Source organism: Anomaloglossus baeobatrachus, chromosome 1 (genome assembly GCF_048569485.1).
Source record: "Anomaloglossus baeobatrachus isolate aAnoBae1 chromosome 1, aAnoBae1.hap1, whole genome shotgun sequence".
NCBI classification, from domain to species: domain Eukaryota; kingdom Metazoa; phylum Chordata; class Amphibia; order Anura; family Aromobatidae; genus Anomaloglossus; species Anomaloglossus baeobatrachus.
This window is the reverse complement of record NC_134353.1, coordinates 203343056-203370028: the sequence shown is the minus strand read 5'-3', so window position 1 is coordinate 203370028 and position 26973 is coordinate 203343056. Positions and strand designations below refer to the sequence as shown.

At 44.1% G+C, this 26973-nt stretch overlaps 1 protein-coding gene across 4 annotated transcripts in view; it reads left to right on the top strand.

Annotated features, from left to right (window-relative positions):
- The window catches only part of TRIM2 (tripartite motif containing 2), a 173031-nt gene that overhangs the window by 29760 nt on the left and 116298 nt on the right, over window positions 1-26973 (top strand). Inside the window, exon 1 of one of the 4 annotated variants that reach the window (XM_075347739.1) lies at window positions 13151-13257. The exons of the other annotated variants lie outside the window; for them this stretch is intronic. The gene's annotated coding sequence lies outside the window, so the exon portion shown is untranslated. Of the gene's footprint in view, window positions 1-13150; window positions 13258-26973 lie in introns of those variants that run through there. 4 annotated transcript variants of the gene reach the window in all.

Below are 26973 nucleotides of genomic sequence, written 5' to 3'. Positions count from 1 at the left end.
TGCGGCTGAAGTGATGGCGGGCTCGTCCGGGATCGGTGTTGCGGCCGCAGCTGAGATGTTAGCCCCTCCGTGGGTAGGGGCGGTGTGTCCCGGGGCCCGGTGGGGGGAGGACTGTATGGGTTGATGTTGTCGCCGGGGTGCAGGGCGCCGTGCCGCGGTGTAGTGTCGTGCCCGGATGGCACTGGTGTACTCACGATTGATTCACACTCAGAGTCACTGGTAAACCAAAGTTCGAGGAGCCCTCGGTTGCCCGCAGGCGCTGGCCCGTCGGGTGTTTGGCCCTTGGTGGTGGTGCTCACCCGGTCTCGGTGGGCTTTTGCCTTCTTTCGGGACTTTGGGTGTGGATGAACCCGTGAGGTCCGGCCAGCAATCAGTCAATTTGCCTATACTCAGTGGCTTCTAAGCTAGGACGGGGTCTGAGTACCCTCCTGTTGGTGCTCCTGTACACGGTTGACTCCCCGATTCGGGACCGGCGGGCTCCGGCCCAGGCCCGGTCTGTACGGTTCCGCTGGTTGCTGCACCGGTACTCCTGCAGACAGCCACCACCGAATGCCTGCCTGACATTCTCTTAGGGGGCCCAGGCTCCTACCCGGGTCCCTGACAGCTGCTCCTCTACCACTCACTATCACTGTACAAACTCCTCTCCAACTCACTCCAAAACTAATCTACTTGAACTTCCTGCCCCAGGACAGTAGTCTCCTCGGTGGGCGTGTCTTTCTGCCTGACTCCGCCCACCTGGTGTGCTCTACTGGCCCTGGGGGAGGCATCAGGTCTCCCTTTCGGGTGACATGTGTGTGACCTCACAGGGGGTGGGGGTGTGTGTGTATGTGGCTGATGTTATTACCTGTGACCCCTGGGGTCCAGGGCATCACATAGCAAACAGGGGCCCCTTCCTCCTGCACTCAGTGTTTGTGTCTTCAATGGGACAACTCCGCTTGGAACGGGGAAATCCACTCCCGGTACTTTGTATTTTGGGAGCTGTGGCCCGCGAAATCTGACCCTTGGGATCTCTGTGGGTTCTGGCGGACACCCTATCCCCCGCGTTGGGCTTCCGTTTCGCTCTCTGGCCTTACTATGGAACAAGGCCTTAAGCAATTGCTCTTTTCTACATCCATTTATTACTATTTGACATACAAGATACAATGATATATACCCCTTTCCTACATGATGATTATTCCAAGTGACATATAATTTACGAGATATTGTCATTCATCATTACTCCCCTATATGAGCACTACACATGGTGACACACCTGATTCAGGTCCTATTGAATCTTATGACATATTGTGGATACGATTCCCTTTGGGATTCACTGCGTTGCACCTTTGATCTTTATCTCACCATTTCCTGCAGCAAAATTCAAAAAGTGTAAGAAAGCAGGTTGATATACCGCGCCACACCACAGAAGCCAAAAGTTGTTAAAAGTAAATCCCTTGTTCTTTATTTTCACAGGTCTACGCGTTTCAGGGACATATCCGTCCCCTTCCTCAGGACAATGTACAGAAAATACTAACTTTAACTGTGGAAAGATAAGGCGCAAATAGGGTCTTACCCGGTATACACGTGGAAGTGAATACTGGCAGGTCAACTCACCTGGTTCGGTTGTGCCAGTCACAACCCCTTTCAAAGCATGTAAATCACGATGTGATGGTGTGGGAGGCAGCGGTCCCGCGGTGATGAGAAAATTCAAATTTTGATAGTATTTTCTGTACATTGTCCTGAGGAAGGGGACGGATATGTCCCTGAAACGCGTAGACCTGTGAAAATAAAGAACAAGGGATTTACTTTTAACAACTTTTGGCTTCTGTGGTGTGGCGCGGTATATCAACCTGCTTTCTTACACTTTTTGAATTTTCTCATCACCGCGGGACCGCTGCCTCCCACACCATCACATCGTGATTTACATGCTTTGAAAGGGGTTGTGACTGGCACAACCGAACCAGGTGAGTTGACCTGCCAGTATTCACTTCCACGTGTATACCGGGTAAGACCCTATTTGCGCCTTATCTTTCCACAGTTATCTTATCCATTTCCTGCAGCACACAGACAGTCCTTTGATGAAGACCTTATTGGTCGAAACGTTTTGTTTGGACTATTTTTATTTTTGTTTTTGGACTATCATGTAATAAAGAACCCTTTTTGAATCCGAAAATTTGTTTTGACATTCTTTTGGGGTAGAGTGCCGAAGTTCTCTTTTTGCTATCAGTTTGAGATGTGGCCAAAGTACTTCTTTTTCTATGCCTTTTTGTGACTCTTCCAGTCTCTCTGTATCTCTGTTGCAACCTGCTGATGACACTCTGTTACACTCTAAGCTCAGTGGTCACTTCCGTTTGTGAACATTCTACTTGAAGCCTCACAAATGGCGAAGTACTGTTAATCAATTTTAAGGTGTTGTCTTGGTCTCATGATGTCAAAATGTGAACAGCATGATGAGGAGGACTGTTTAAATACTGTTTAAATACCAATTTTAATTGAACCCCAAAATGTATTGGGTGATTCATGGATCAAATTCCTGTTGTGAATTTTGCCATTAAGCTCCTTGTTAGATGACAGCAAGTTGTGCAGAAAGTAGTGAAACACTAAACAGTTGGACATGGGCATTCAAAAGTTTAGAGAAGGTCACATTAAGTTCACCTGAAAATGTTAGAGGGCATTTTAGGATCATCCTGAAATTTCACATAAAAAGCCAAATATCCGTAACTGTTTGTGAGTAGTGTATGTAAAGACATGGTAGCATATGAAATTCATCTCACTCTAAGGCTATGTGCGCACGTTGCGTACAGTTCACTGCAGAAATTTCTGCAGCGATCTGAAGAGCACATGTGCGCTTTAAATCGCTGCAGAAATGTCCGTAGTGAAGCCGATTCCATGCGCTCTGCCTGCAGCTCCTGCCATAGACAGAGCAGGAGCTGCCGGCAAAGCGCACGGAAGAAGTGACATGTCACTTCTTAGAACGCAGCGCTTCGGCAGTAGCCGAATTGCTGCGCTCTAAAATGCCACGTGTGCACGGCCCCTGCACAATCTCCATAGACTGTGCAGGGGAAGCAGGACGCATGCAGTTACGCTGCGCTACAAAGCGCAGCGTAACTGCATGTATTTGCGCAACGTGCGCACATAGCCTTAGTAGTTACAGATCTAGTGGCTCACATCCTTTTCCTGCCTATGGATCCAGATCTTGCTTTCCTTCTATGTACTACATGTTTTTGCATATTACATTTTCTTTATTTTGGCTGTACTTTTTCATTTGACGTTTAGCTATGTTTTTTTCAATTTGAAAAAAAGGAAGCTGTGTCTTTTGAAGGGTCACATGTTTATTTTACTTTTTTTATAACAATCATTTAAAATTCCTTTTATGTCACTTACAGTTTCCTAAATCTTTCCACAGACACTTTCATCTTAAAATAGCGTATCCCTAAGGTCTAATGGAATATGCTGTGCTTTATATGAAAGCATTTATTTGGGGTGTATAATTTATGTAATACAATAATGAGCTGAGTTATTAAAGCAGTAAATATGTCAAAAGTAGTAATAGTCTGTAATACATACAGAATACACGCAGGCACCATTATGTACAAAGCAATTTGTCTATTAAAGAGTATCTTTTTTTTCTAATGTTTGCCAAGGAATTGTACTGATATCACTAGCAGAGATCTCCAAATCTCCAGAAATTCAGTAATCACAACTGGATTAAATACAACAGTTTGGCACAATGATCTGAAAAAAAGACTAAATGCTGGGGTCACGGAATTCGTGACGCACATCCGGCCTCGTTAGCGACGTCGTTGCGTGTGACACCTACGAGCGACCGCTGTGTGACGTCGCTGTGACGTCGCACAAACCGCGCCCTTAAAAAAGAGTTTGTTCGCCAGCCACAGCGACGTCGTTAGGAAGGTATGTGCGTTTGACGCGTACTAGCGATATTGTTCGCCACGGGCAGCGATTTGCCGGTGACGCACGCACTACGGGGGCGCTAGCGAGCGCTAGCAATGTCGCAGCTTGTAAAGCCGCATTTAGGCTGCATTCAGACATCTGTGTAGCATGACTGTGTGCATCCCTTTTTTTCACGGAGCGTGTGTCTGTGCAAAACACAAGGAGACATGTTAATTTTTTTTTTGGCATCATGGACAACAATGGCCAATACAATTCTCAGAATGTAGGAGGGCTCCAAATAAGTGTCCCCTCAGACCAGTGGCAGCAATTACTATAGAAAGAAAAAACTTTCATGTGTTAAGATACATGGTACTTAGCATGTATCATTATATACACAAGGAAAAGATTGTATACAGAAACAAATCAGAGGTCTCACAAATCAACCTTATTATCTAGATACAATAACCTTTTGGCAAATCACCTATCAAGTATATACAGATTGCTCACCCATGAATGCAATGCAAATACACAGCTGCCAAAGGTCAGTGGGGTGCACAACTCCCAGGTCCTTGATGAGTGGTGAAACTCTGCCCACAGACCAGTCACTCAGGAAGATTGGGGCCGCCTCAATGACGTTGGGTCAACTGGAAATTGACGTGACATCACTGGATCACAGAGGTCACTGAGCCTGGGGGTCACGTGATGGGGATGAGCAGACCGCCATAGCGCCACTCAGAGGCAGAATTGACTAAGTAAGGTATTTGGAAAAAGCCTTCTTTATGATGTTTACATCAATGTGTGGCCACTATGCTGAGTAGGGAACCACCTCTTTAAATGTTAGATTTTAGGAGCAAAACAGTAACCATGCATTGACATGAAAACAATCTGCATAACTAATCATATGCTAAATAGTTGTAAGTCAAATTTATGTATGAGATAGCCAAGATGATTGTCTATAAAATGAAGGAGATGGATGGATGGATGGATGAATGGATGGCTATGGGCAGCACGGTGGCTCAGTGGTTAGCACTGCAGTCTTGCAGTGCTGGGGTCCTGGATTCAAATCCAACCAAGGACAACATCTGCAAGGAGTTTGTATGTTCTTCCCATGTTTGTGTGGGCTTTCTCCGGTTTGCTCCCACACTCCAAAGACATACTGATAGGGACCTTAGATTGTGGGACAGTGTTGCTGATGTATGGAAAGAGCTGTGGAATTAATAGCGCTATATAAGTGAATAAAAATTATTATTAGATAGGTAGTAGATACATAGACAGGGCATATTATACTCATCTGTGTAGAAGGTTTTCCTTTCTGGGGTAGCAGGAGAGCAAAGGTCTTTTGGTTACATGGCCGGAAGAATGAAATAAGAAAGTGCTGAACACCCAGTGCTCTCCTGAAAGAATAAAGCTGAAAGTCAGGAGTCCAGTTCAAAACATTAACCATGACATACAAAGCCAACCACAACCTGTCTCCTTCTTACATCTGTGACCTAGTCTCCCGGTACCTACCTGCACGCAACCTCAGATCCTCATAAGATCTCCTTCTCTACTCCTCTCTTATCTCCTCTTAGCACAATCGCGTACAAGATTTCTCCAGTGCCTCCCCCATACTCTGGAACACTCTACCTTAGCATATCAAACTCTCCCCTACCGTGGAAAGCTTCAAGAGGAACCTCAAGACCCACTTCTTCCAACAAGCCTACAACCTACAATAGCCCTCAGTCCAGTATACCACTGCGCAACCAGCTCTGTCCTCACCTATTGTACCATCACCCATTCCCTGTAGACTGTGAGCCCTCACGGGCAGGGTTCTCTCTCCTCCTATACCAATCTGTTTTGTACTGTTAATAATTGTTGTACGTATACCCTCTTTCACTTGTAAAGCGCCATGGAATAAATGGCGCTATAATAATAAATAATAATAATAATAATAACAATAATAAAGTCAGAACACCCTGCACCATTCAATTCAGCAGTCTGTCCCTGGTAACAGCTGATTGGTCTGGTTTAGTCCAATCAGCTGAGTTCTTCCCCTGCTACCTGGCACTGTGTGCTGTACACAGGGCCGGCGTCAGCACCCGGCACACCTGTGCAAATGCTGGGGCCCTGGACAGTCTGGGGGGGCCCACTCGCCTTCGTCCATTCTGCTGCCCCCAGGCCGGGGCCCTAGACAGCCAGGGGGCCGACTTGCCTTCAGTTCTGCTGCCCCCAGGCCGTGTTCCAGGGACCGCAGTCCTTGGCAGGAAACTGCGGCTGCCGTCCCTTTAAGGCACGCAGACCACAGCGTTCGCGCGTCTTCCTGGTTTGAAGTTCATCTGTGAGCAGAGCTACCATGCGGCATGCTGCTCCAGTGCCACAGATGAAGACGAGGAGCAGTGCCAGCCAGCAACCCCCAGCACAGCACTGCCATGTGTGCACATTTCTAAGCTGCCCCATCATAAGCTACAATCCCTGCATTAAAAGGAGATAACTACAACACCGTGAGTCTGTCTGTATGCAGCAGAGCTGTGTGTGTCTGTCTGTATGCAGCAGAGCTGTGTGTGTGTGTCTGTCTGTATGCAGCAGAGCTGTATGTGTCTGTCTTTCTGTATGCAGCAGAGCTGTGTGTGTCTGTATGCAGCAGAGATGTGTACAACAGTGCTTTTAGGGTGTGTGTGTGTGTGTATGTATGTGTGTGTAGCAGAGCTGTGTGAGTGTGTACGTATGGATCAGAGCTGTGCGTGTGGCCCCCCATAGCCATATGTGTAGCCCCCCTAGAGCACTATGCAACCCACCCCAGTAATGTGTATAACCCCAGAGCTGTTTGCTATTCCAGTAACATCTACATCTACAGTAACATCTACAGTATGTCTTCCAGTAATGTCTATGCCCCCTGCCCCTTCTGTGTGTAGCCCCCAGCCCCACCTGTGATGTATATACAGCAGTGTCAGTGTGCACTGTGCGCGGCCATATCTGTTAGTGACATATTTGTGTACATATCTGTGTATTTGCGTGTCTGCGTGTGGATGGGGCCCACTGAGACTCTTCTGCCCGGGGCCCACAAAGACCTGGAGCCGGCCCTGACTGTATAGGAGGCTGAAGCAGGGAGTGGGTCTGGCAGATAATGGGCGTGGCTTCAGCTGTGACTTCCGACCAGTCTCGGCCAGACAGGAAACTGTAGTCAGGTTGTGAGCAGCTGCTCCAGAAACAGGAAAGAGCTGATCACATAACTAAGACTAAATGTGGTATCTAGGCAACAGTGCAGAATGCTGACTGGGAGCATATTACAAACTGTCAGCATTCTGCAGCCTAGGTACACACACAAATTATAGAGAAAGCCCGGGCAACCCTTTTAAGTATCCTTATTTTACAGGTAAGGCTATGTGCGCACGTTGCGTATTTGCATGCAGTTACGCTGCGATCTGCACCGCAGCGTAACTGCATGCGTCCTGCGTCCCCAGCATAATCTATGAAGATTATTCAGGAGCCGTGCGCACGTGGCGTATTAAAGCGCAGTGCTTCGGCTGCTGCCTGAAGCGAGCGTTCTAAGAAGTGACATGTCACTTCTTTTGTGCGTATTGGTTGTAATGTCGGTCTCTCTCTCTGTCTTTCTGTCGGTCTCTGTGTCTCCCTGTCGGTCGGTCTCTCTCTATCTCTGTCGGTCTATCCCTCTCCCCCCTCTCTCATACTCACCGATCAGCTGCACGGCTGTCACACTGCTCCGGCGGCTTCTCCTGCTTTTGAAAAAGCCGGCCACCCATTATTCAATCTCATATTCCCTGCTTCCCCCGCCCACCGGCGCCTATGATTGGTTGCAGTCAGACACGCCCCCATGCTGAGTGACAGCTGTCTCACTGCAACCAATCACAGCCGCCAGTGGGCGGATCTATATAGTGCACTAAAATAAATAAATAATTAAGAAAAAATGGCGTGTGGTCCCCCACAATTTTGATACCAGCCAGGGTAAAGCCACACGGCTGAAGGCTGGTATTCTCAGGATGGGGATCCCCACGTTATGGGGAGCCCCCCAGCCTAAAAATATCAGCCAGCAGCCGCCCGGAATTGCCGCATGGATTAGATGCGACAGTCCCGGGACTGTACCCGGCTCATCCAGAACTGCCCTGGTGCAGTGGCAATCTGGGTAATAAGGAGTTAATGGTAGCAGCCCATAGCTGCCACTAAGTCCTAGTTAATCGTTGCAGGCGTCTATGAGACACCCCCAATGATTAACCTGGTGAAAGTAAATAAACACAAACACCTGAAAAATCCTTTATTTGAAATAAAAGACAAAAACCACCCTCTTTTACCACTTTATTAATCCCCAAAAACCCCTCCAGGTCCGGCGTAATCCACGAGGTCCCACGACGCATCCAGCTCTGCTACATGAAGCTGACAGGAGCGGCAGTAGAACACCCCCGCTCCTGTCCGCTCCATGCAGCAACTGAAGTGAATCGCGCTGTCAGCGGGGATGTCACTGAGGTAATGCCGGTGTGTGTGTGCGGGGATGATGAGGGCTGTAGTGTCGGAATGTGTGTGGGGATGTGTGCGGTAATGTCAGGATGTGTGCGGTAATGTCGGGTTGTGTGCGGGGATGTCTGCGGTAATGTCGGGATGTGTGCAGGGACGTCTCTCAGGTTACCCGCGGCCACAGGTCTCGGGTGGAGGACTCGAGCTGGCCGCGGGTAACCTGAGTGACGGCACCGGTGATCGCGTGGCTCACTGCAGTCACTCAGATTTGCAGTCACAGGTGAGTCCTTCACCTATGATCGCAAATCAAGCCGCGGCACACAGACAGCCGCGCGATCGCAATGAAGTCGGCTGAAGTTCACCCGAGTTCATTCTGATCGCGCGGCTGTCTCCCGCAGCCAGCCATGTGCTCTTTTTGACATTCCGGTGCCAGTCGGCTCTGCTGCAAGTCTATGGGGATGCAGCAGAGCCGAGTGGGACCGAACTGTCAAAAATGTGCTCTCTAGATGCTTTTCCCATGGCAGAGAAAGCATCCAGAACGCATGAATTCTGCAGGAATGTGCGCACGTTGCGTTCTGCCGAATACGTCTCAGAACACAGCTTTTCGGCTGCGTTCTGAGACGCACATGAAGTGACTATTTACGCTGTGTAATAGAACGCAACGTGCGCACATAGCCTTAAAGCAATACTTCCGATGTAATAGTGTTACATTGAAGTCTTATGTCTCACAAGTCTCAGTGTTGCCCTATCCTTAGCTTCAACAGAGGAACAATTATTTGAGCTTAAATAGTTTACTAGGCAAAAGCAAACCCTGCAAGGTGACCAGGATATTACACGGATCAGGCTCAGCAATATTTGTATATAAGAAAGTATAAAATTTCCAACGAAGAGAAGCAGTCAATGGAAATAAGCCCTGCAGTGTGAACAGCTGCTTGTATAGAGTGTCCACGTCCAGTTGGTTCAAAGAAAATGAAGAAGAAAATGTTTATTTTAAGTAATGAACCATGTTCTCTACCCAAAACACAACAACAAAAAAGATTGTTGCAGGCGTAGGGGGTAAAAATATGGTATTAATGATCATTTTGTCTCCATACAGTTTTGTAGATCCATGTGGAGAGGCTACAAACAAGGAGCAATTCATTATTATATAGTCTATTTATCAATAGAAATACTCCTATCTAAGGGGTCTTCAAAGGGTTGAGCTAAAATTGGAAGTTATCCCCTAACTGTGACATAGGGGATAACTTCCTCATCACTTGGGGTGCAAACACTGGACGCTGTACTCATCTATTTGTGTCAGACCCATAGAAAATGAATGGAAAGGAGGCTGAGCGGGCGCACCTCTGCTTCATTCAATACAGGGCTTTGCATAGCATGGTTCCTGAGGTCTAGAGTCTTGTTCATGGGATTGTTGTGAGTCTCAGGGTCCTATCCTAATGAATCATAGAAATAAGTCCCAGAGAGGGGTCATTTAACATTTCTACCTTTGGAACCCAGAGACGGGTCGAATGACCTGAAGGATTGTAGCTAACATCCTATAATCACCGTCTTTTGTTCTGTAATTAAGGCCATTACTGTCGCACCACAGGAGGTTATTGTTTTCCATTGAGTTTAGCCATTTAGTTTCTAGTTAGTTCTATCCAGTTTGGACTAAGGCGGGCTTTGCACGCTGCGACATCGGTAACAATGTGTTACCGATGCTGCAGCGATAGTCCCGCCCCCGTCGCACGTGCAATATCTAGTGAAAGCTGCCGTAGATTATTATCGCTACGGCAGTTTCACACGCACATACCTGCCGTGCGACGTCCCCCTGGCAGGCGACCCGCCTCCTTCCTAAGGGGGCGGGTCGTGCGGCGTCACAGCGACGTCACACGGCAGGCGGCCAATTGAAGTGGAGGGGCGGAGATGAGCAGGATGTAAACATCCCGCCCACCTCCGTCCTTCTCATTGCAGCCGGCGGCAGGTGAGGTGAAGTTCCTCGCTCCTGCGGCTTTACACACAGCGATGTGTGCTGCCGCAGGAGCGAGGAACAACATCGCACCTGTCGCTGCACCGGCATTATGGAAATGTCGGAGGCTGCAGCGATGATACGATAACGACGCTTTTGCGCTCGTTCATCATATCAAAAAGGATTTGCACGTTGCGATATCGACTGCGACGCCGGATGTGCGTCACTTTCGATTTGACCCCATCGACATCGCACGTGCAATGTCGCAACGTGCAAAGCCGCCCTAAGGGTCATTTGACCCTTTTTCGGGACTTCAGGGGGGAGCTCGAAATTTCTGGGACTTCTAGTGTTAAGCACCACTCAAGCATTGCTTTTTCTTATTTTATTGCTGGAGTGGTGCGTTAAATCTAAGTCCCCTGCCCCCTGTCTTATACTCACCCTCCGGCATCTTCATCTTCTATCACTACCACTCCTATCGATCATCGTCAGTTTGTGACCTGTGGGCAGCTCCAGTGTTTCATGGAGTGTGTCAGAGGTCATGCTTTAATATAAGCACAATGCATCTCTATGAGAGCCAGAATGAGGCCAAAATGAGGCTCTCATAGACTTGTATTAGGAGCTTGTGATGTAACTTCTGACTTCCGGACAATCAGAAGTTGCAATCACAAAATGGCACCGTGGGATCAGAGCGGTGTTGGTAAAAGGTGAAGCCGCTGAAAAGTGAGTATAAGAGTAGGGGCAGGTACCTTAGATTTAAAGGGCCACTCCAGAGTTGAATAAAACCTCCACAGGAGTGGTGCTTTAAGTAATCATAAACTTTAGATAGTGGGTAAATTATGGGACCAGGGAACACTTGGGGATAGACTGAAGCCTTTTTTTTGGCATTGTTAGAAACATAACTAACTTTATATCATTTAATAGGAGCTAGCTAATAACGTTAAAGAAGTAAAAAGAATATGTTTAATATTTTTATACACTTGAAACGTTTGTATTGACGTAAGTCGCTGTGTTAAATAGGAATTCACTTTGCTGGAAAGGTCTACATGATTGGAACATTTTCCAAAATACATCGACTGTTGTGCATAACACCACTATCTGCCAGGGCTGGAATAAAAGGAATAGTTTGTGCAGAAGGCTTCAGTAGTGTGTGCATTGCTGATACAGCTTTGGGATCTGAATGTGCGGAGCTGATAAGTACAACACAGCTACTGAGAAAAGAAACTGACAGGTTGCACACGTTCGGCTTATTGTATTGCGTGGGCACATTTTCAAATGAGATGGAGAAGACGCTTTAGTCAGTTCCTGCTGTCTCTGGCATCTAAGATAGTCGCATGTTTCTAGGAAGATTAGATGCTTAACACCTAAAAAGTGAATTTACAAAATACAACTTGTACATATTTATGAGATGATATAATCGAGAGCTACAGGAAAATGTTGCTGTAACAATTGTAAAAAGGGTGTTACCACTTCACTCATAAATGCAGCCCCAAATCATGAGACTCCCACCACCATTCTTGACTGAAGGCAAGACACACTAGTCTTTGTCCTCCTCACATGGTTGCCGCCACACCCACTTCACACCATTTCAATTCATCTTGGTCTCATCAGATCACAGGTCATGGTTCCAGTAATCCATTTCCTTAGTCTGTTTGTCTTCACCAAACTGTTTGTGTTTTTTTTTTTTGTTTCATTCTGGGACAACAGCCATGCAGACCAATTTGATGCAGTGTGCGGTGTATTGTCTGAGCACTGACAGGGTGACCCCCCCAACCCTTTAACCTCTGCAGCAATGCTGGCAGCACTCATACATCTATTTTGGAAAAGACACCCTCTGGATATGACGCTGAGCATGTGCACTCAACTTCTTTGGTCGACCATGATGAGGTCTGTTCTGAGTGGAACCTGTCTTGTTAAACCGCTGTATGGTCTTGGCCCCCGTGCTGCAGTTCAGTTTCAGGGTGTTGGCAATCTTCTTATAGCCTAGGTCATATTTATTTAGAGCAACAATTCTTTTTCCCAGATCTTCAGAGAATTCTTTGCCATGAAGTGAACTTCCGGTGACCAGTATCAGAGAGTTTGTGAGTCAGGGGCGCACATATCTTTGGTGCAGCCACACAGGGGCCCAAGAGCGAAGGTCGCCCATTTCTACCATCAAAGTAGGTAAAATTGTGCATTTTAATGAGCTATTTGACTACAAGGGGCCCAATGACTGTTTTTGCAAAGGGGCCCTCTTCTGTCTGTGTCTGCCAGTGGTGTGAGCGATAACACCAAATGTAGCAGACTACTCCCCATTTACACCTGAGACTTTGTATTGTAACACTAATGAGTCACATGACACCAGGGAGGGAAAATGGCTAATTGAGCACAATTTGGAAATTTTCACTTAGGGGTGTACTCATTTCTGTTACCAGAGCTGGTGTGTTGAGTTATTTAGAGGGCACACCACATTTACACTGTTATACAAGCTGTACACTGACTACTTTGTATCAAAGTGTCATCTTCAGTGTTGTTCCATGAAATGATATATTTACAGATATCTACCTATCATCTATATCTATATACACCTATCACCTGCCTGCTCTCACTTTCAATATGTGTTTGGGTCTGGAAAAATCTCGGACACTTTTTTTTGTTGTAAAGGCAGCAGTGTGTTGTTTTTTTTTCACTTTTAGAGCCTTAGTGGCATTGCTATGTGTGCCCCTGTTTGGTGCCACCATCACCCACTATATCCGCTACTATAAAGTGTAACTTCAGCACTGCTGCAGCCAAGGGCACTTTCTAAGAAAGATGAGCAGGGTGCTGTGGCAGTGATCATTGGCTGACACTCCCCCAGCGCCTGCACCTCCCTCCTCCCCCTCTGGAGCTGACAAGCTGTTTGTGCTGAGAGGAGCCTTTCACTGCAGCTGAATGAGGACATTGGGGCTGATCTCTCTCAGGACTCCCATCAGTTGGTATTTGAGATGCACATGATAGGATGAAGCCATGGAGTACCAGTGAGTATGGCCCTGTCTGCAGTGCATTGTTCTGTGCTGCCTGACTTTCCATTCATAGCTATCCCTAGCAGCTGTTACTGCACTATGTGTAATGCTGCACTCCCTACATGTTCTGTTATTGCAATATTACCTTGTATGTTGTGTGTTATATGCCTTATATTGATCCCTATTTCTGTGCCTTTCTCCAATTCCATTATTGCTGATGCAGGGGGCTGGGTGGGGGACTTCCTGGCTACTTCACTTACAGCATGGCATACCAGCATACATAGGCATGTTATACTTATAGACATGTGCGGTGAAGATGGAGGGACAGTATTTTCCACAAAGTAAATAATAATTAAATACAATAAGTAATTATTATTTTTTATTATTATAGCGCCATTTATTTCATGGCGCTTTACAAGTGAAAGAGCGTATACGTACAACAATCATTAACAATACAAAACAGACTGGTATAGGAGGAGAGAGGACCCTGCCCGCGAGGGATCACAGTCTACAGGGAATGGGTGAGGGTACAATAGGTGAGGACAGAGCTGGTTGCGCAGTGGTCTACTGGACTGAGGGCTCTTGTAGGTTGTAGGCTTGTTGGAAGAGATGGGTCTTGAGGTTCCTCTTGAAGCTTTCCACGGTAGCTGAGAGTCTGATAACCCTTCAATTATTCAGCTATTAAAACTTTTATTCTGCCCTTAATTGTTCATTTTTGTCTGGAAAGTGTGAGCAATTATATCCCTGCTTTCCTTCTCCAAGTCAGAGAGTGTCATCTCCTAAAATGTTGCCCTCCAGAGCAATATACTGTATCTGATAATGGCACGTGTGTAATTACACTAGAGCTCACGGTGATGTTGCCTATAAGTCTATGCATTATGTTGCATGTCCCATAGGGTCATAATAAAATGCTAATGTCATACAATAGGGCATCATGATTGATGATTTTTTTTACAATTTTTTTTTAGTTATGTTTCCTCTGTATATTCTGGATATGAATCCACCGTATATATATTTCAGGTGATTTTGCTCCGTGATCTAGTTTGGCATTACACTGTGTATGGCATCAGATCCATCACTGTAAAGCCTTTCCTGCAGCTAGAGGGACCTGGGCAAGGATTCTAACTATAAATATATTTGTTGTCATCCATTTTCCCCCCAAATTATATATGAGAAATACTGTAGAAGTTTTCCAAATACAGATTTCATTCTTTGTAAGGTACTATATAAACTGAAAATGACCTCAAACTAACAGTAATGATGTGCGTGTCTAATTAGCTCTAATTGATTTCATACAGTTGCATATTCCATAAATGTCAGCGCCTGCTTTTCCATGGGCAAGTCTTAATATAAAGGTCATCTGTTTTTCACCCCTTCTTTCAATAACTTATTCATTCACTTGAGCAATGAATATTGTGATAGAAATAATGTGTATTGTATCTACAGACCCTAAACTGACCATCGAACTCCAGATCGCAAGGTCTGAATAATGGGACTAGCCTAGAAGAAAGTGGCTATAAGATTTAGGATTCATGGCTACAATACACTCATTGTGGACTAAGAAGTGGTGGGAAAGTGACCTTCTAGTAAATAAATATTCTGTAATGTGCTAGTAGTTTATGGTTTATTCTAGTTATGCTTTGTTTTGGAATTTTATTTAATTTACTGTATGTTTAAAATGTTACAGCAAATTGTTTGTTTGTTTATTATATACTGTTCCGTAATGATTGGCAAAAAATGCACTATTGACAGTCAATTTGAGATCGTTTTCTATATGTATAAGTAAAGTGAAAAAGAAGACAAAGCAGAGACCAATATACCCTCTATATGTTCTGGAATTAGCCATTCTGGAGATTCCAGACGTAATGCTATTCCGAGGGCAGCATATTGTCATGACAGGTGCTCGAGGCAAAGCGGCGCATAAAAATTGCTAAGAAAGCATACGAGCGACTGATCTGTTTTATTCGGGATGAGGGAGCTGCACTTGACTCTCCCTTGGGCAAGCTATGATGACAGATCCCATAGAAGTTACTAGTTATCTGCTATCTAGGCTTACATTGACAAGACCGATTGTTGATTTCTTCTGAACGGATCGAAGGCCCAATAAGCTGCTATGGGTCCATAGTGTACTGTGCATAGTCCAAGAGAAAAACAAGATCGTTGGCATTTTCCATAGAGATAATAGCTCAAGAGGAAAAGATGTTGTACTAAGGCATGATACAGGTTTGTAGTTGGGATATGTTGTCAGCGAGGCAGAAGGTGGATCATGGTGACGGATTCTCTTTAAGGCGAACATACTCAAGGATTTTATTGAATTAAAATTCCCACAAACCTGCAGTACATACCTGTATCAATGTACTTAACTGTTTGCGCTCGAATATATTGTCCAGAGATTCAACAGTATTTCCAAGCTAACAAGTTCCTTCCTATTCCAAGGAATAGATGGGAGAGGACATGGATGTAGGGAAGGAGAAATAGTACATTTATTTTCCCCTACTGATTCAAAGTAAGGTCATAAATTCGGTATAAGGTCACTCTCACATGGTGGTATTTTGGTCAGTATTTAACAAAATGATATTGAAATGTAGTGGAATCTGCAGTACAGCTCCCGAAATTCTGCAATGTCTTTCTTGGACATTTGGAAGGTATGGTCCCAGCACTGTATGCTGAGGTACCTTCAAAGTAGAAGCATTCATATGAATGTACACTGTGTGCAGAATTATTAGGCAAATGAGTATTTTGATCACATGATAATTTTTATACATGTTGTCCTACTCCAAGCTGTATAGGCTTGAGAGCCAACTACCAATTAAATAAATCAGGTGATGTGCATCTCTGTAATGAGAAGAGGTGTAATGTAATGACATCAACAACCTATATAACGTGTGCTTAATTATTAGGCACCTTCCTTTTCTTTGGCAAAATGGGTCAGAAGAGAGATTTGACGGGCTCTGAAAAGTCCAAAATTGTGAGATGTCTTGCAGAGGGATGCAACAGTCTTGAAATTGCCAAACTTTTGAAACGTGATCACTGAACAATCAAGTGTTTCATGGCAAATAGCCAACGGGGTCGCAAGAAGCGTGTTGGGCAAAAAATGTGCAAAATAACTGTCCATGAATTGAGGAAAATCAAGCTTGAAGCTGCCAAGATGCCATTTGCCACCAGTTTGGCCATATTTCAGTGCTGCAATGTTACTGGAGTATCAAAAAGCACAAGGTGTGCCATACTCAGGGACATGGCCAGGGTAAGGAAGGCTGAAAAATGACTACCTTTGAACAAGAAACATAAGATAAAATGTCAAGACTGAGCCAAGAAATATCTTAAGACTGATTTTTCAAAGGTTTTATGGACTGATGAAATGAGAGTGACTCTTGATGGGCCAGATGGATGGGCCAGAGGCTGGATCAGTAAAGGGCAGAGAGCTCTACTCCGACTCAGCAAGGTGGAAGTGGGGTACTGGTATGGGCTGGTATCATCAAAGATGAACTTGTGGGACTTTTTCGGGTTGAGGATTTAGTGAAGCTCAACTCCCAGACCTACTGACAGTTTCTGGAAGACAACTTCTTTAAGCAGTGGTACAGGAAGAAGTCGGTATCGTTCAAGAAAGACATGATTTTCATGCTGGACAATGCTCCATCACATGCATCCAACTACTCCACAGCGTGGCTGGCCAGTAAAGGTCTAAAAGATGAAAACATAATGACATAGCCCCCTTTTTCACCTGATCTGAACCCCATAGAGAACCTGTGGTCCCTCATAAAATGTGAGATCTACAGGGAGGGAAAACAGTACACCTCTCGGAACAGTGTCTGGGAGACTGTGGTGGCTGCTGCACGCAATGTTGATCGTAAACAGATCAAGCAACTGACAGAATCTATGGATGGTAGACTGTTCAGTGTCACCATAAAGAAAGTTGGCAATATTGGTCACAAATTTTTTGGGGGTTTTGTTTTTGCATGTCAGAAATGTTTATTTCTAAATTTTTTGCAGTTATATTGGTTTACCTGGTGAAAATAAACAAGTGAGATGGGAATATATTTGCTTTTTAATTGCCTAATAATTCTGCACAATAATAGTTACCTGCACAAACAGATATCCTCCTAAGATAGCCAAATCTAAAAAAAAACCACTCCAACTTCCAAAAATATTAAGTTTTGATATTTATGAGTCTTTTGGGTTGATTGAGAACATAGTTGTTGATCAATAATAAAAAAAAAAAATCCTCTAAAATACAACTTGCCTAATAATTCTGCACACAGTGTATATGTAATGTAGTGTAGGTGCATTAATATACTCACTGATCACTATCGTTCTCAGTTTCCAGCGCTTCTCTGGTTCTCTTCTGGGTCAAGTGATGACTATTCCGACTTGCAGTTCCACACTGGGCATTAGGTGTGGGCTGTAAGTCGCTTTTACAATGTTAGCCTATGAAGTTTCATTTTGACAGCAATAACCGTTGTAGCAGTGCTGGAACAGTGATGATCAGTGTATCGAAGGTGGAACAGTGATGATCGGTGTACTGGTGCTGGAACAGTGAGGATCAGTGTATTGGAGCTAGAACAGTGATGATCAGTGTATCGAAGCTGGAACAGTGAGGATCAGTGTATTGGAGCTGGAACAGTGATGATCAGTGTATTGGAGCTGGAACAGTGAGGATCAGTGTATTGGAGCTGGAGCAGTGAGGATCAGTGTTTTGGAGATGGAACAGTGAGGATCAGTGTATTGGAGCTGGAACAGTGAGGATCAGTGTATTGGAGCTGGAACAGTGAGGATCAGTGTATTGGAGCTGGAACAGTGAGGATCAGTGTATTGGAGCTGGAACAGTGAGGATCAGTGTATTGGAGCTGGAACAGTGAGGATCAGTGTATTGGACCTGGAACAGTGAGGATCAGTGTTATGGAGCTGGAACAGTGATGATCAGTGTATTGGACCTGGAACAGTGAGGATCAGTGTATTGGAGCTGGAGCAGTGAGGATCAGTGTTTTGGAGATGGAACAGTGAGGATCAGTGTATTGGAGCTGGAACAGTGAGGATCAGTGTATTGGAGCTGGAACAGTGAGGATCAGTGTATTGGAGCTGGAACAGTGAGGATCAGTGTATTGGAGCTGGAACAGTGAGGATCAGTGTATTGGAGCTGGAACAGTGAGGATCAGTGTATTGGACCTGGAACAGTGAGGATCAGTGTTATGGAGCTGGAACAGTGATGATCAGTGTATGGGAGCTGGAACAGTGAGGATCAGTGTATTGGACCTGGAACAGTGAGGATCAGTGTATGGGAGCTGGAACAGTGATGATCAGTGTATTGGACCTGGAACAGTGAGGATCAGTGTATTGGACCTGGAACAGTGAGGATCAGTGTATTGGACCTGGAACAGTGAGGATCAGTGTATTGGACCTGGAACAGTGAGGATCAGTGTATTGGAGCAGGAACAGTGATGATCAGTGTATCGGAGCTGGAGTAGTGAGGATCAGTGTATCGGAGCTGGAGTAGTGATAGCTGGTGTAGCAGAGCTGGAATAGTGATGATCAGTGTATCAGAGCTGGAACAGTGATTACAGGTGTAGCAGATGAAGCAGCAGACGTTGCAGCACAGAGTATCGGCAGGATGCTTACCTGATACTCGGGTGACTGACGGTTATAGCAGTGCTGGAGTATGAAGAATAAAGCATCAGGGAAGTCCCAGTACAGGTTATTTTTTGGGGGAAATGACCATTTTCTTTCTGCTAGTCTTGTAGTAAAGAATATCAAATTATTATTGACAGCAATACAAAAATTACTGAACTGAGTTCTTTGGGGAAGTTGTGCAGACATACAGTATTTTATACTTGATTTGACATACGTATCAAAAGATGGTGAACGGCATATTGGCTTAGGCATCCTTTTGACCCCCAGTGAGTACCATTTACAGGTCTTATTCTGAGTAATGGTACCCATGTACTACACATGCTGAATGTCCAAAAGTGCTATTGTAGTACAGAGCATCCATAGCTATCAGTTTATTACTGCCCTACAATATCTCGATTGTTTGGGAAGTTATGAACATGCAAAGAACAGGTTACCAGTAAAGCAGAGATGTAGAACAGATAGCGCTGCTATTCATCTTTTATATATGTAGTAATTCTGTGCTTTTTACCTTCCTACATTTAGAAGATTTTATATTTCTTTTTGCTTTTTTTCCCCCTAACTCTTGGAAAAGACTAGGTTACTAATCTGCACATATTGTTCACATGGAAACAATTCCACATAACTCATGGGAATTTCTGAAAAGAAGCTCTATCCATCTGAGGGTTACTGTAGAAAATCTGTTCTTTGTGTTCCAGTCACTGGACAAGTGAATGATGCTAGTGTTTCAGCTCTACCCGCCTGTGTGATCAGCTCTGAAGCCAAATTCTCAGATGTGAAATGCAGCACCTAATGCGGATCGTGTCTCAGGTGTCCAGGGCTAAAAGACAAGTTGGCCACCACTATCGAAGCACATGGTACCCCAGGTGATTGGCCTCCCCCGACACTGCAGATTCCCACGTCCCAGTAGCTCTCGTTCATCTTAGTTCTGTTTTTTTTTTTAATTTTGAGAGCATTTTTAAAATAAATAGTGGACAACCCCTTTTAGGAAAACAAACTACCACCTATAGAAATGTGTCCATGCACCTGCTTAGTGGCCATAAACCCATTGATTTCAATCCAACCATTGCATTGTTCAGCCTATCTCTAAAGGACATTAAAGAAAATAGCACAACTGGACAGTGTTGCTGTAAAGACACCTCAAATTTGTAATGAGCCTTTCATTTAATTTGTCCTTATAAGAAACAAAGAATGATGAATCTGTGTCTTACACATTGCTGCATTGTGACTTATCCGTGTAAGAAATGTGAAATATGTAGTGGAACGTGTTATGAGTCAACCCTGAACTGTCCACCAGAGCGCTGCGAGGAACCAGTTCTACGTGAGACTGTTTGGTGTTTCTGTAAAATATGAGTGTTTTCCATGCTTAAAGGGGTAGTCCAACTCCTTTCAATATTATATTATTAAACAGCGAGATATTTTAGCATATTCCATAGCAAAGAGAGCACATATCTGCATTGTGTTTGCCAAGTTGTCATATATGCATCGACAGCAGATTATATGTGCAGGCCAATATTCTCACATTACAACATTATTAAGTCGATATTTGTCCACTTAAAGTGATCCAATCACCAGGATTTTCCTACATAAACTAAAGCTAATGCTATACTGGCACTATCATGCTGATTCTATACATACTTTTAGTTTTCATTTTGGATGTACAGTTTTTGAAATACAGGAATATAAAGTTACTGATATGTACTGCTTTTTGATTGGCAGCAACTGCCAAATAGCTAATATGTAGGTGGGGTTTTGCTATCTGTTCCCTCTGCTGTCTGCTGCTTCGCCTCTGTAGATGCTAGACTGTATGGGCTGTATTTCTAAGGCTGCTTTCACACATCCAGTTTCTGCAATGCGGCACAATCCGGCACTTTGCAGGAAAATCGCAACCGTTTTTTTTTGCTGCCGGTTGCGTTTTTCTGCATAGACTTTAATTATTGCCGCATTGTGCCGCAAGGCCTTGCGTTCCATCCGGTTTTTGCCACATGCGGCGGCCGGATGGAACGTTATCTGGCACGTTTTTTCGTGCGGCAAAAAACCCCGCATCGCGCCGCATTCGGCCGATGCGGCGGATTTTTCAATGCATGCCTATGGCGGCACGATGCGACAAAAACCGCATCTGGCCGCCGCATGCGGTTTTTGCCACTGCGCATGCTCAGTAGCATGCCACAAGCTGCAAAAACCGGACGGGCCGCATGGGAAAAACTTATGCAAAGGATGCGATGTTTTCACCGCATCAGTTGCATAGCTTGCACAGCCGGATTGAGCCGCAGAGCTCAAGCCGGATGTGTGAAAGCAGCCTAACATGCCCCTATCATGTGACAGAAATGACTCATACCTGGAAGGAACCCATACAGTCTAGCATCTACAGAGGCCACGAAGGCAGACAGAGGCAAGAATAGACAGCAAAACCCCTTACACATATTAGCTATTGGGCAGCTGCTGCCAATGAAAAAGCTGTACATTTTTGTAACTTTACTTGCCTGTATTTCAAAAACTATACATTCAATCTGACAACTAAAGATTTGTATCGAATCAGCATGATAGTGCCAGTATAGCACTGGCTTTAGTTTACGTAGGAAAATCCTGGTGATTGGTGCTCTTTAAGCAGGCAGAATAGAACTTTGTTGTATTATTAATTGGGTGTTCTCAAGTTTGGAATTTATGCCTCAACCATGGGATAGGGGATAACTTCCTAATCGCTGTGGGTCCAACTGCTAGGATCCCCACCGATCCCGAGTACTGGCCCATTTGAATGGAGCGATAGTGGATCATAATTCTTAATGGGACCAACAGAGATAGCCGAGTGATGTGGCTGGTCTTCGGCACTCCCATAAGAAAGAATAAAGCGGCCACCACTTCATTCACATGGGGCATTGCAGAGCCCTTGTCCTCTGGATTGGTTGGGTTTCCAGGCAAGCAATCGAGAGGTTTTTCCCTAAGCCATATGAGAATAACCGTTTCTGAAAGATTTTCTGCTACATTCACATGTACACGGCAGTAGTGAATAGTTTTAAAAAAAAAATCCCACTGATACCAAGAATTACCTGGTTTAAAGTCTTACAAAATGTTACATCAGTGACCACCATTTTGTTAATATGTCCAAAATGAAATAGATCATGTTGATTCATGTTAATATTCCGCTTTAAGGAGATGTCTGTTACAACTTATCACTTTAAGGATAAGTTTCAGATTTCAGGGGTCTCAGTGTGTTGGGATGCCCACCAATGGTGAGAATGGAGAACCTGTCTATAGAGCTGAAGGAGTAAAGGAAGGCAAAGGTGTGGACCCAGCACCAATATCCAGGTAAAATAGAAAAAATCCTTTATTTATGCAAGTTTAAAAATATTCTTCATGCTGAAACAGCAAGCTGGAAAAACATTACATAGGTAACCTTTTTTTTAACGCGTTTCGGACTGAAGATTAAAAGAAAAAGAATCCTTAGTCATAAGCAACCTATGTGCTCCCACAGACAAGGTATATATACTAGATGAACATGTGAGTGGGGTCTGAGAATAAAATCAATATGAATTTATATGTTATGGACATAGAAATGACCCCGATTAAATTTCTGTATGTTCAGAGACTTCCTTAAAACAAATGTCGGAGTGGCCCGTGGTAGTGTGCACGTACTATATGAATAAATAAGACTATCATATTAATTCAAATGATGTAATGCAAATCTGACTGATAGTTAAGTCCTTTTGGTTGTCTGGTATCTAAGTGGAGGATGCATCTAGCCTCGGCGTATAGTAAAGCCGCAAACCAATCCCCTCCTCCAGGTGGTCTAGTGACATGTTCTATACCCACGACTCTCAACGAAGCAAAGTCTCCTTCATGTACATCTTGAAAGTGTTTAGTAAGTCCCGATGAGGAGCGTTTCTTCTGCATGCATGTGGCTGCAGTAACCTGTGGCAACGGTGTAGTCCTAATGTGTTCAGAAATCTGAAATCTAAGGGGTCTTGATGTGCATCCAATGTAGCTTTTATTACAAATGGTGCAAGAGGCACTATAAACCACATGAGAAGATTAGCAATTGATGAAAGTCATGATTTTAAACGTTTTACCATTGGTCCCATGAAATGACTGTGTATTGTTCATATATCTACATAGACCGCAACGCTGTGACCCGCATCGGTAAGAACGTGTAGTGCTTAACCAGGTTTTTCTGTATTTTTTAGTTGTATAAAAGCTTGGGGACAAAGTGTTGCCTATGGTCTTGGCTTTCTTGGCTACAACATTAATTCCCTGAGCCAAAATGTGAGCCAATTCTTGATCTTGCTGTAAGACTGGAATGAATTGTAGTACTGTTTTTTTTATGATAAAAAAATCCTCACTGTATGGGGTAGGAAAGGAAACACGTTCCATATAATCATTCCCATCAATGGTGAGAATGATGAACCTGTCTAAAGAGCTGAAGGCCACATCTTGGCTACATTCCTCAGTCCCATAAATGTTCTCAAACTGTACAATGATGGTCCACATAAAAATTAGCGCTTGTCTGTATTTTGTTTTTTTTTTGTAAGACCAATAATATCTTATGCCACAATTGTTGTAAAGCACCCATTTCTGTTTTCTATAGAATTGTGCAGCTTTAGCCATGGAATTCACTTTGACCTCACTTTGCCTCATGCTTCCACCAAAGGTCATAAAAGAGTGTGGGATTTATGGCTACTAATGTGTGCGTAACAGGAAGTGTGAATCCCTCTTAGCAGCGTTTATCACTTTTTCAGTAGCCATGGAAGCCGATTCTGTAATTACTACAGTTGAGTGGGTTTTTCACAGTTTAAACATTGGTGACCTATCCTGGGAATAGGCGATAAATGTGTGATCAGTGGGGGTCTGACACTTCGCAAAGCAAAGGGGCCATGACACTCCAGTTGTATCACAGATTTATTTCATATTAAAGCACCAAGTGGTCATAGCTTCTTTTTACCTTACTTGAATATACATTTGTGGATCATACCAGGCTTCATTTCTCATAGGACAGCCCTAAGAACGCCCTAATTAACCAAAAGACACAATCTGGGGTCCTGGGTTCAAATCCCACCAAAGAGAACATCTACAAGGAGTTTGTATGTTCTCCCCCTGTTTGCGTGGGTTTCTCTTTAACCCCTTACTGCCAAAACCTGTTTGCACCTTCCTGACGAGGCCAAACTTTACAATTTTGCAATTTTCAATGTTTTATGTCCTTAAACTAAAGAGTTACATGACACAAAATAATTAACAAATAACATTTCTACCATGTCTACTTTACGTCAACATCATTTTTTAAACATTTTTTGTAGGAAGTTAGAAGGGTTAAAAGATTTTCAACAATTTCTAATTTTTCTGCCACGTTTACAAATCCAATTTATTTTAGGGACCACACCACATTTGAAGTGACTATATCACAGAAAACATCCACAAATGACACCATTCTAAAAACTGCACCCCTCAAACTGCTCGAAACCACATAAAAGAAGTTTATTAACCGTTTAGGTGCTTTACAGAAATTAAAGCAAGGTTGATGGGAAAAAAAATCAATTTTACTTTTTCCTACAACAATGTTGCTTTAGCCCCAAATTTTTCATTTTTACAAGGGTAACAGGAGAAATCCACCATATAATTTCTTGTGCAATTTCTCCTGAGTACAGGGATACCCCATATGTGTTTGGTACACGGCAGGGCTCGGAAGGGAAGGAGCACAATTTGACTTTTGTAGCACAAAATTGTCTGCAATAGATTGCAGACACCATATCACATTTGAAGAGCCCCTGACATGCCAATACAACAGAAACCCCCACAAATAACACCCATTTTAAAAACTATACCTCTCAAGGAATTCATCTAGAGGTGTAGTGAGTACTTTTAACCATCAAGCAATTCACAGAATTGTGTAACAATTAGCTGAGTTAATGAAAAATTCCCTTTTTTTTTAAAAAAAAAAATGTTGCTTTGGCCCCAAGTTTTTAATTTTCAAAAGGGATATTAGGAGAAAACGAATGATACAATTTGTTACTCAGTTTCTCCTGAGTACACCAATACCCCATATGTGGGTGAAAGCTACTTTTGAGGCACAGTGCAAAGCCCAGAATATAAGGAGTGCCATATTGGAGTACAAATTTTGCGAGAATGGTTTGAGAGTGTCATATCATATTGGCAGAGCCCCTGAGGTGCCAGTACAGCAAACCCCCCCATAAGTGACCCCACTTTACAAACAACACCCCTCAATGAATTCATCTAGGGGTGCAGTGAGCATGCTGACACTACATGTGAATTTTTGGATGATTGGGTGGTGAAGAAATAATAATTACATTTTAACTACTAAAATGTTGTTTTAGGCCCAAGTTTTTAATTTTTATAATGACTAATAAGAGATAAATCTACCACACAGTTTATTGTACAGTTTCTCCTGAGTGCGCCAATACCCTACATGTAATTGGGAACTACTTTTCAGGCACAGTGCAAAGCTCAGAAGGGAATAAGCACCATATTATAGTGATGACTTTGCTATCATGGTTTGTAGGTGCAATGTCACATTGGCAGAGCCCCTGAGGTGGCAGAACAGCAGAACCCCTACAAGTGACCTCATTTTACAAACTACACCTCTCAAAGAATTCATCTAGGGGTGCACTGAGCATGATGACATCATATGTGCTCACGTAATTTTATACCATTGGGCGTTAAAAAAAAAAATAATTACACTTTTACCACAAAAATTTAGTTTTACATTTTCTTACAGAAGAAAGGGGTGCCCCCTCATGTCAGCCCATATTGGAAATTACACCCCTCTGGGAATTTATCCACAAGTGTAGTGATGATTATGACTCCGAGGGGTCTTTTCCAGAAAAAAGCAGAAATGAATGTTACTGAGTGAAAATTGCTAATCTGCCATTGTAATGCCCTGAACATTGTAGTGCCCGTACATTGTAGTACCCATACATTGTAGTACCCATACATTGTGCCCAGATCGTGCTTCTAGAGCAGAGGCGGTGATGCCTGTTTCCCCTCTAGTGATGCCTGTGGCCACCCTAGTCATGTCTTTGCCCCCCTAGTGACTAGTGATGTCTGTTCCCACCTAGTGATGTCTGTACCCACCTAGTGATGTCCGTGCCCAACTAGTGCTCTCCTTGCCGCCCTAGTGATGTCTGCTTTCCGAGTGATGTCTGTACCCCCCAGTGCAGTCTGTTCCCCACCACAATATTTATGCCTTCCAGTGGTGTCTGTGCCCCAACCCCTCGTGATGTATATGCCCACAGCGTTTCCTGTCATATGTATACACCCAGCATTTCCTGTCATGTGTATGCCCCCAGTCCCTCCTGTCATGTATATGCCCCCAGCCCCTCTTGTCATGTGTATGGTCACAGCCACTCATGTGATGTATATGCCCCAGCATCTCCTGTGATGTGTATGGCCACAGCAAATCGTGTGATACATACATGACATTGGAGATGCTAGGGGCATATACATCACATTGGAGACGCTGGGGGCATATACATCAGAGGAGAGTTGGTGGCATATACATTACACGAGAGGCTGGGGCATATGCATCACAGGAGGGGCTGGGGGCTTATACATCACATTGGAGACACTGGAGGCATATACATTACAGGAGAGACTGTGGCATACACATCACAGGAGAGACTATGGCATATACAGTACATCACAAGAGGGGCTGGGGTCATATACATCACAGGATGGGCTGGGGGCATATACATCATAGAAAGGGCTGGGACATATACATCACAGAAAGGGCTGGGGGCATATACATCACAGGAGAGGCTGGGGAATATACATCACAGGAGGGGCTGGGGTATATACGTCACAAGAGGGGCTGGGAGCATATACATCACAGGAGGAGCTGAGGGCATATGCATCACAGGAGGAGCTGGTGGCATATACAAGTCCCCAACCCCATGTGTGATGTATGTGCCCCATGTGTCTCCTGTGATGTATATACAGCAGTTCCAGTGTCTCTTATGTGATGTACAGTTTAGACCATAAGTTTGGATACACCTTCTCATTCAAAGAGTTCTCTTTATTTTCATGACTCTAAAATTGTAGATTCACATTGAAGACATCAAAACTATGAATGAAAACATGTGGAATGAAATACTTAAAAAAGTG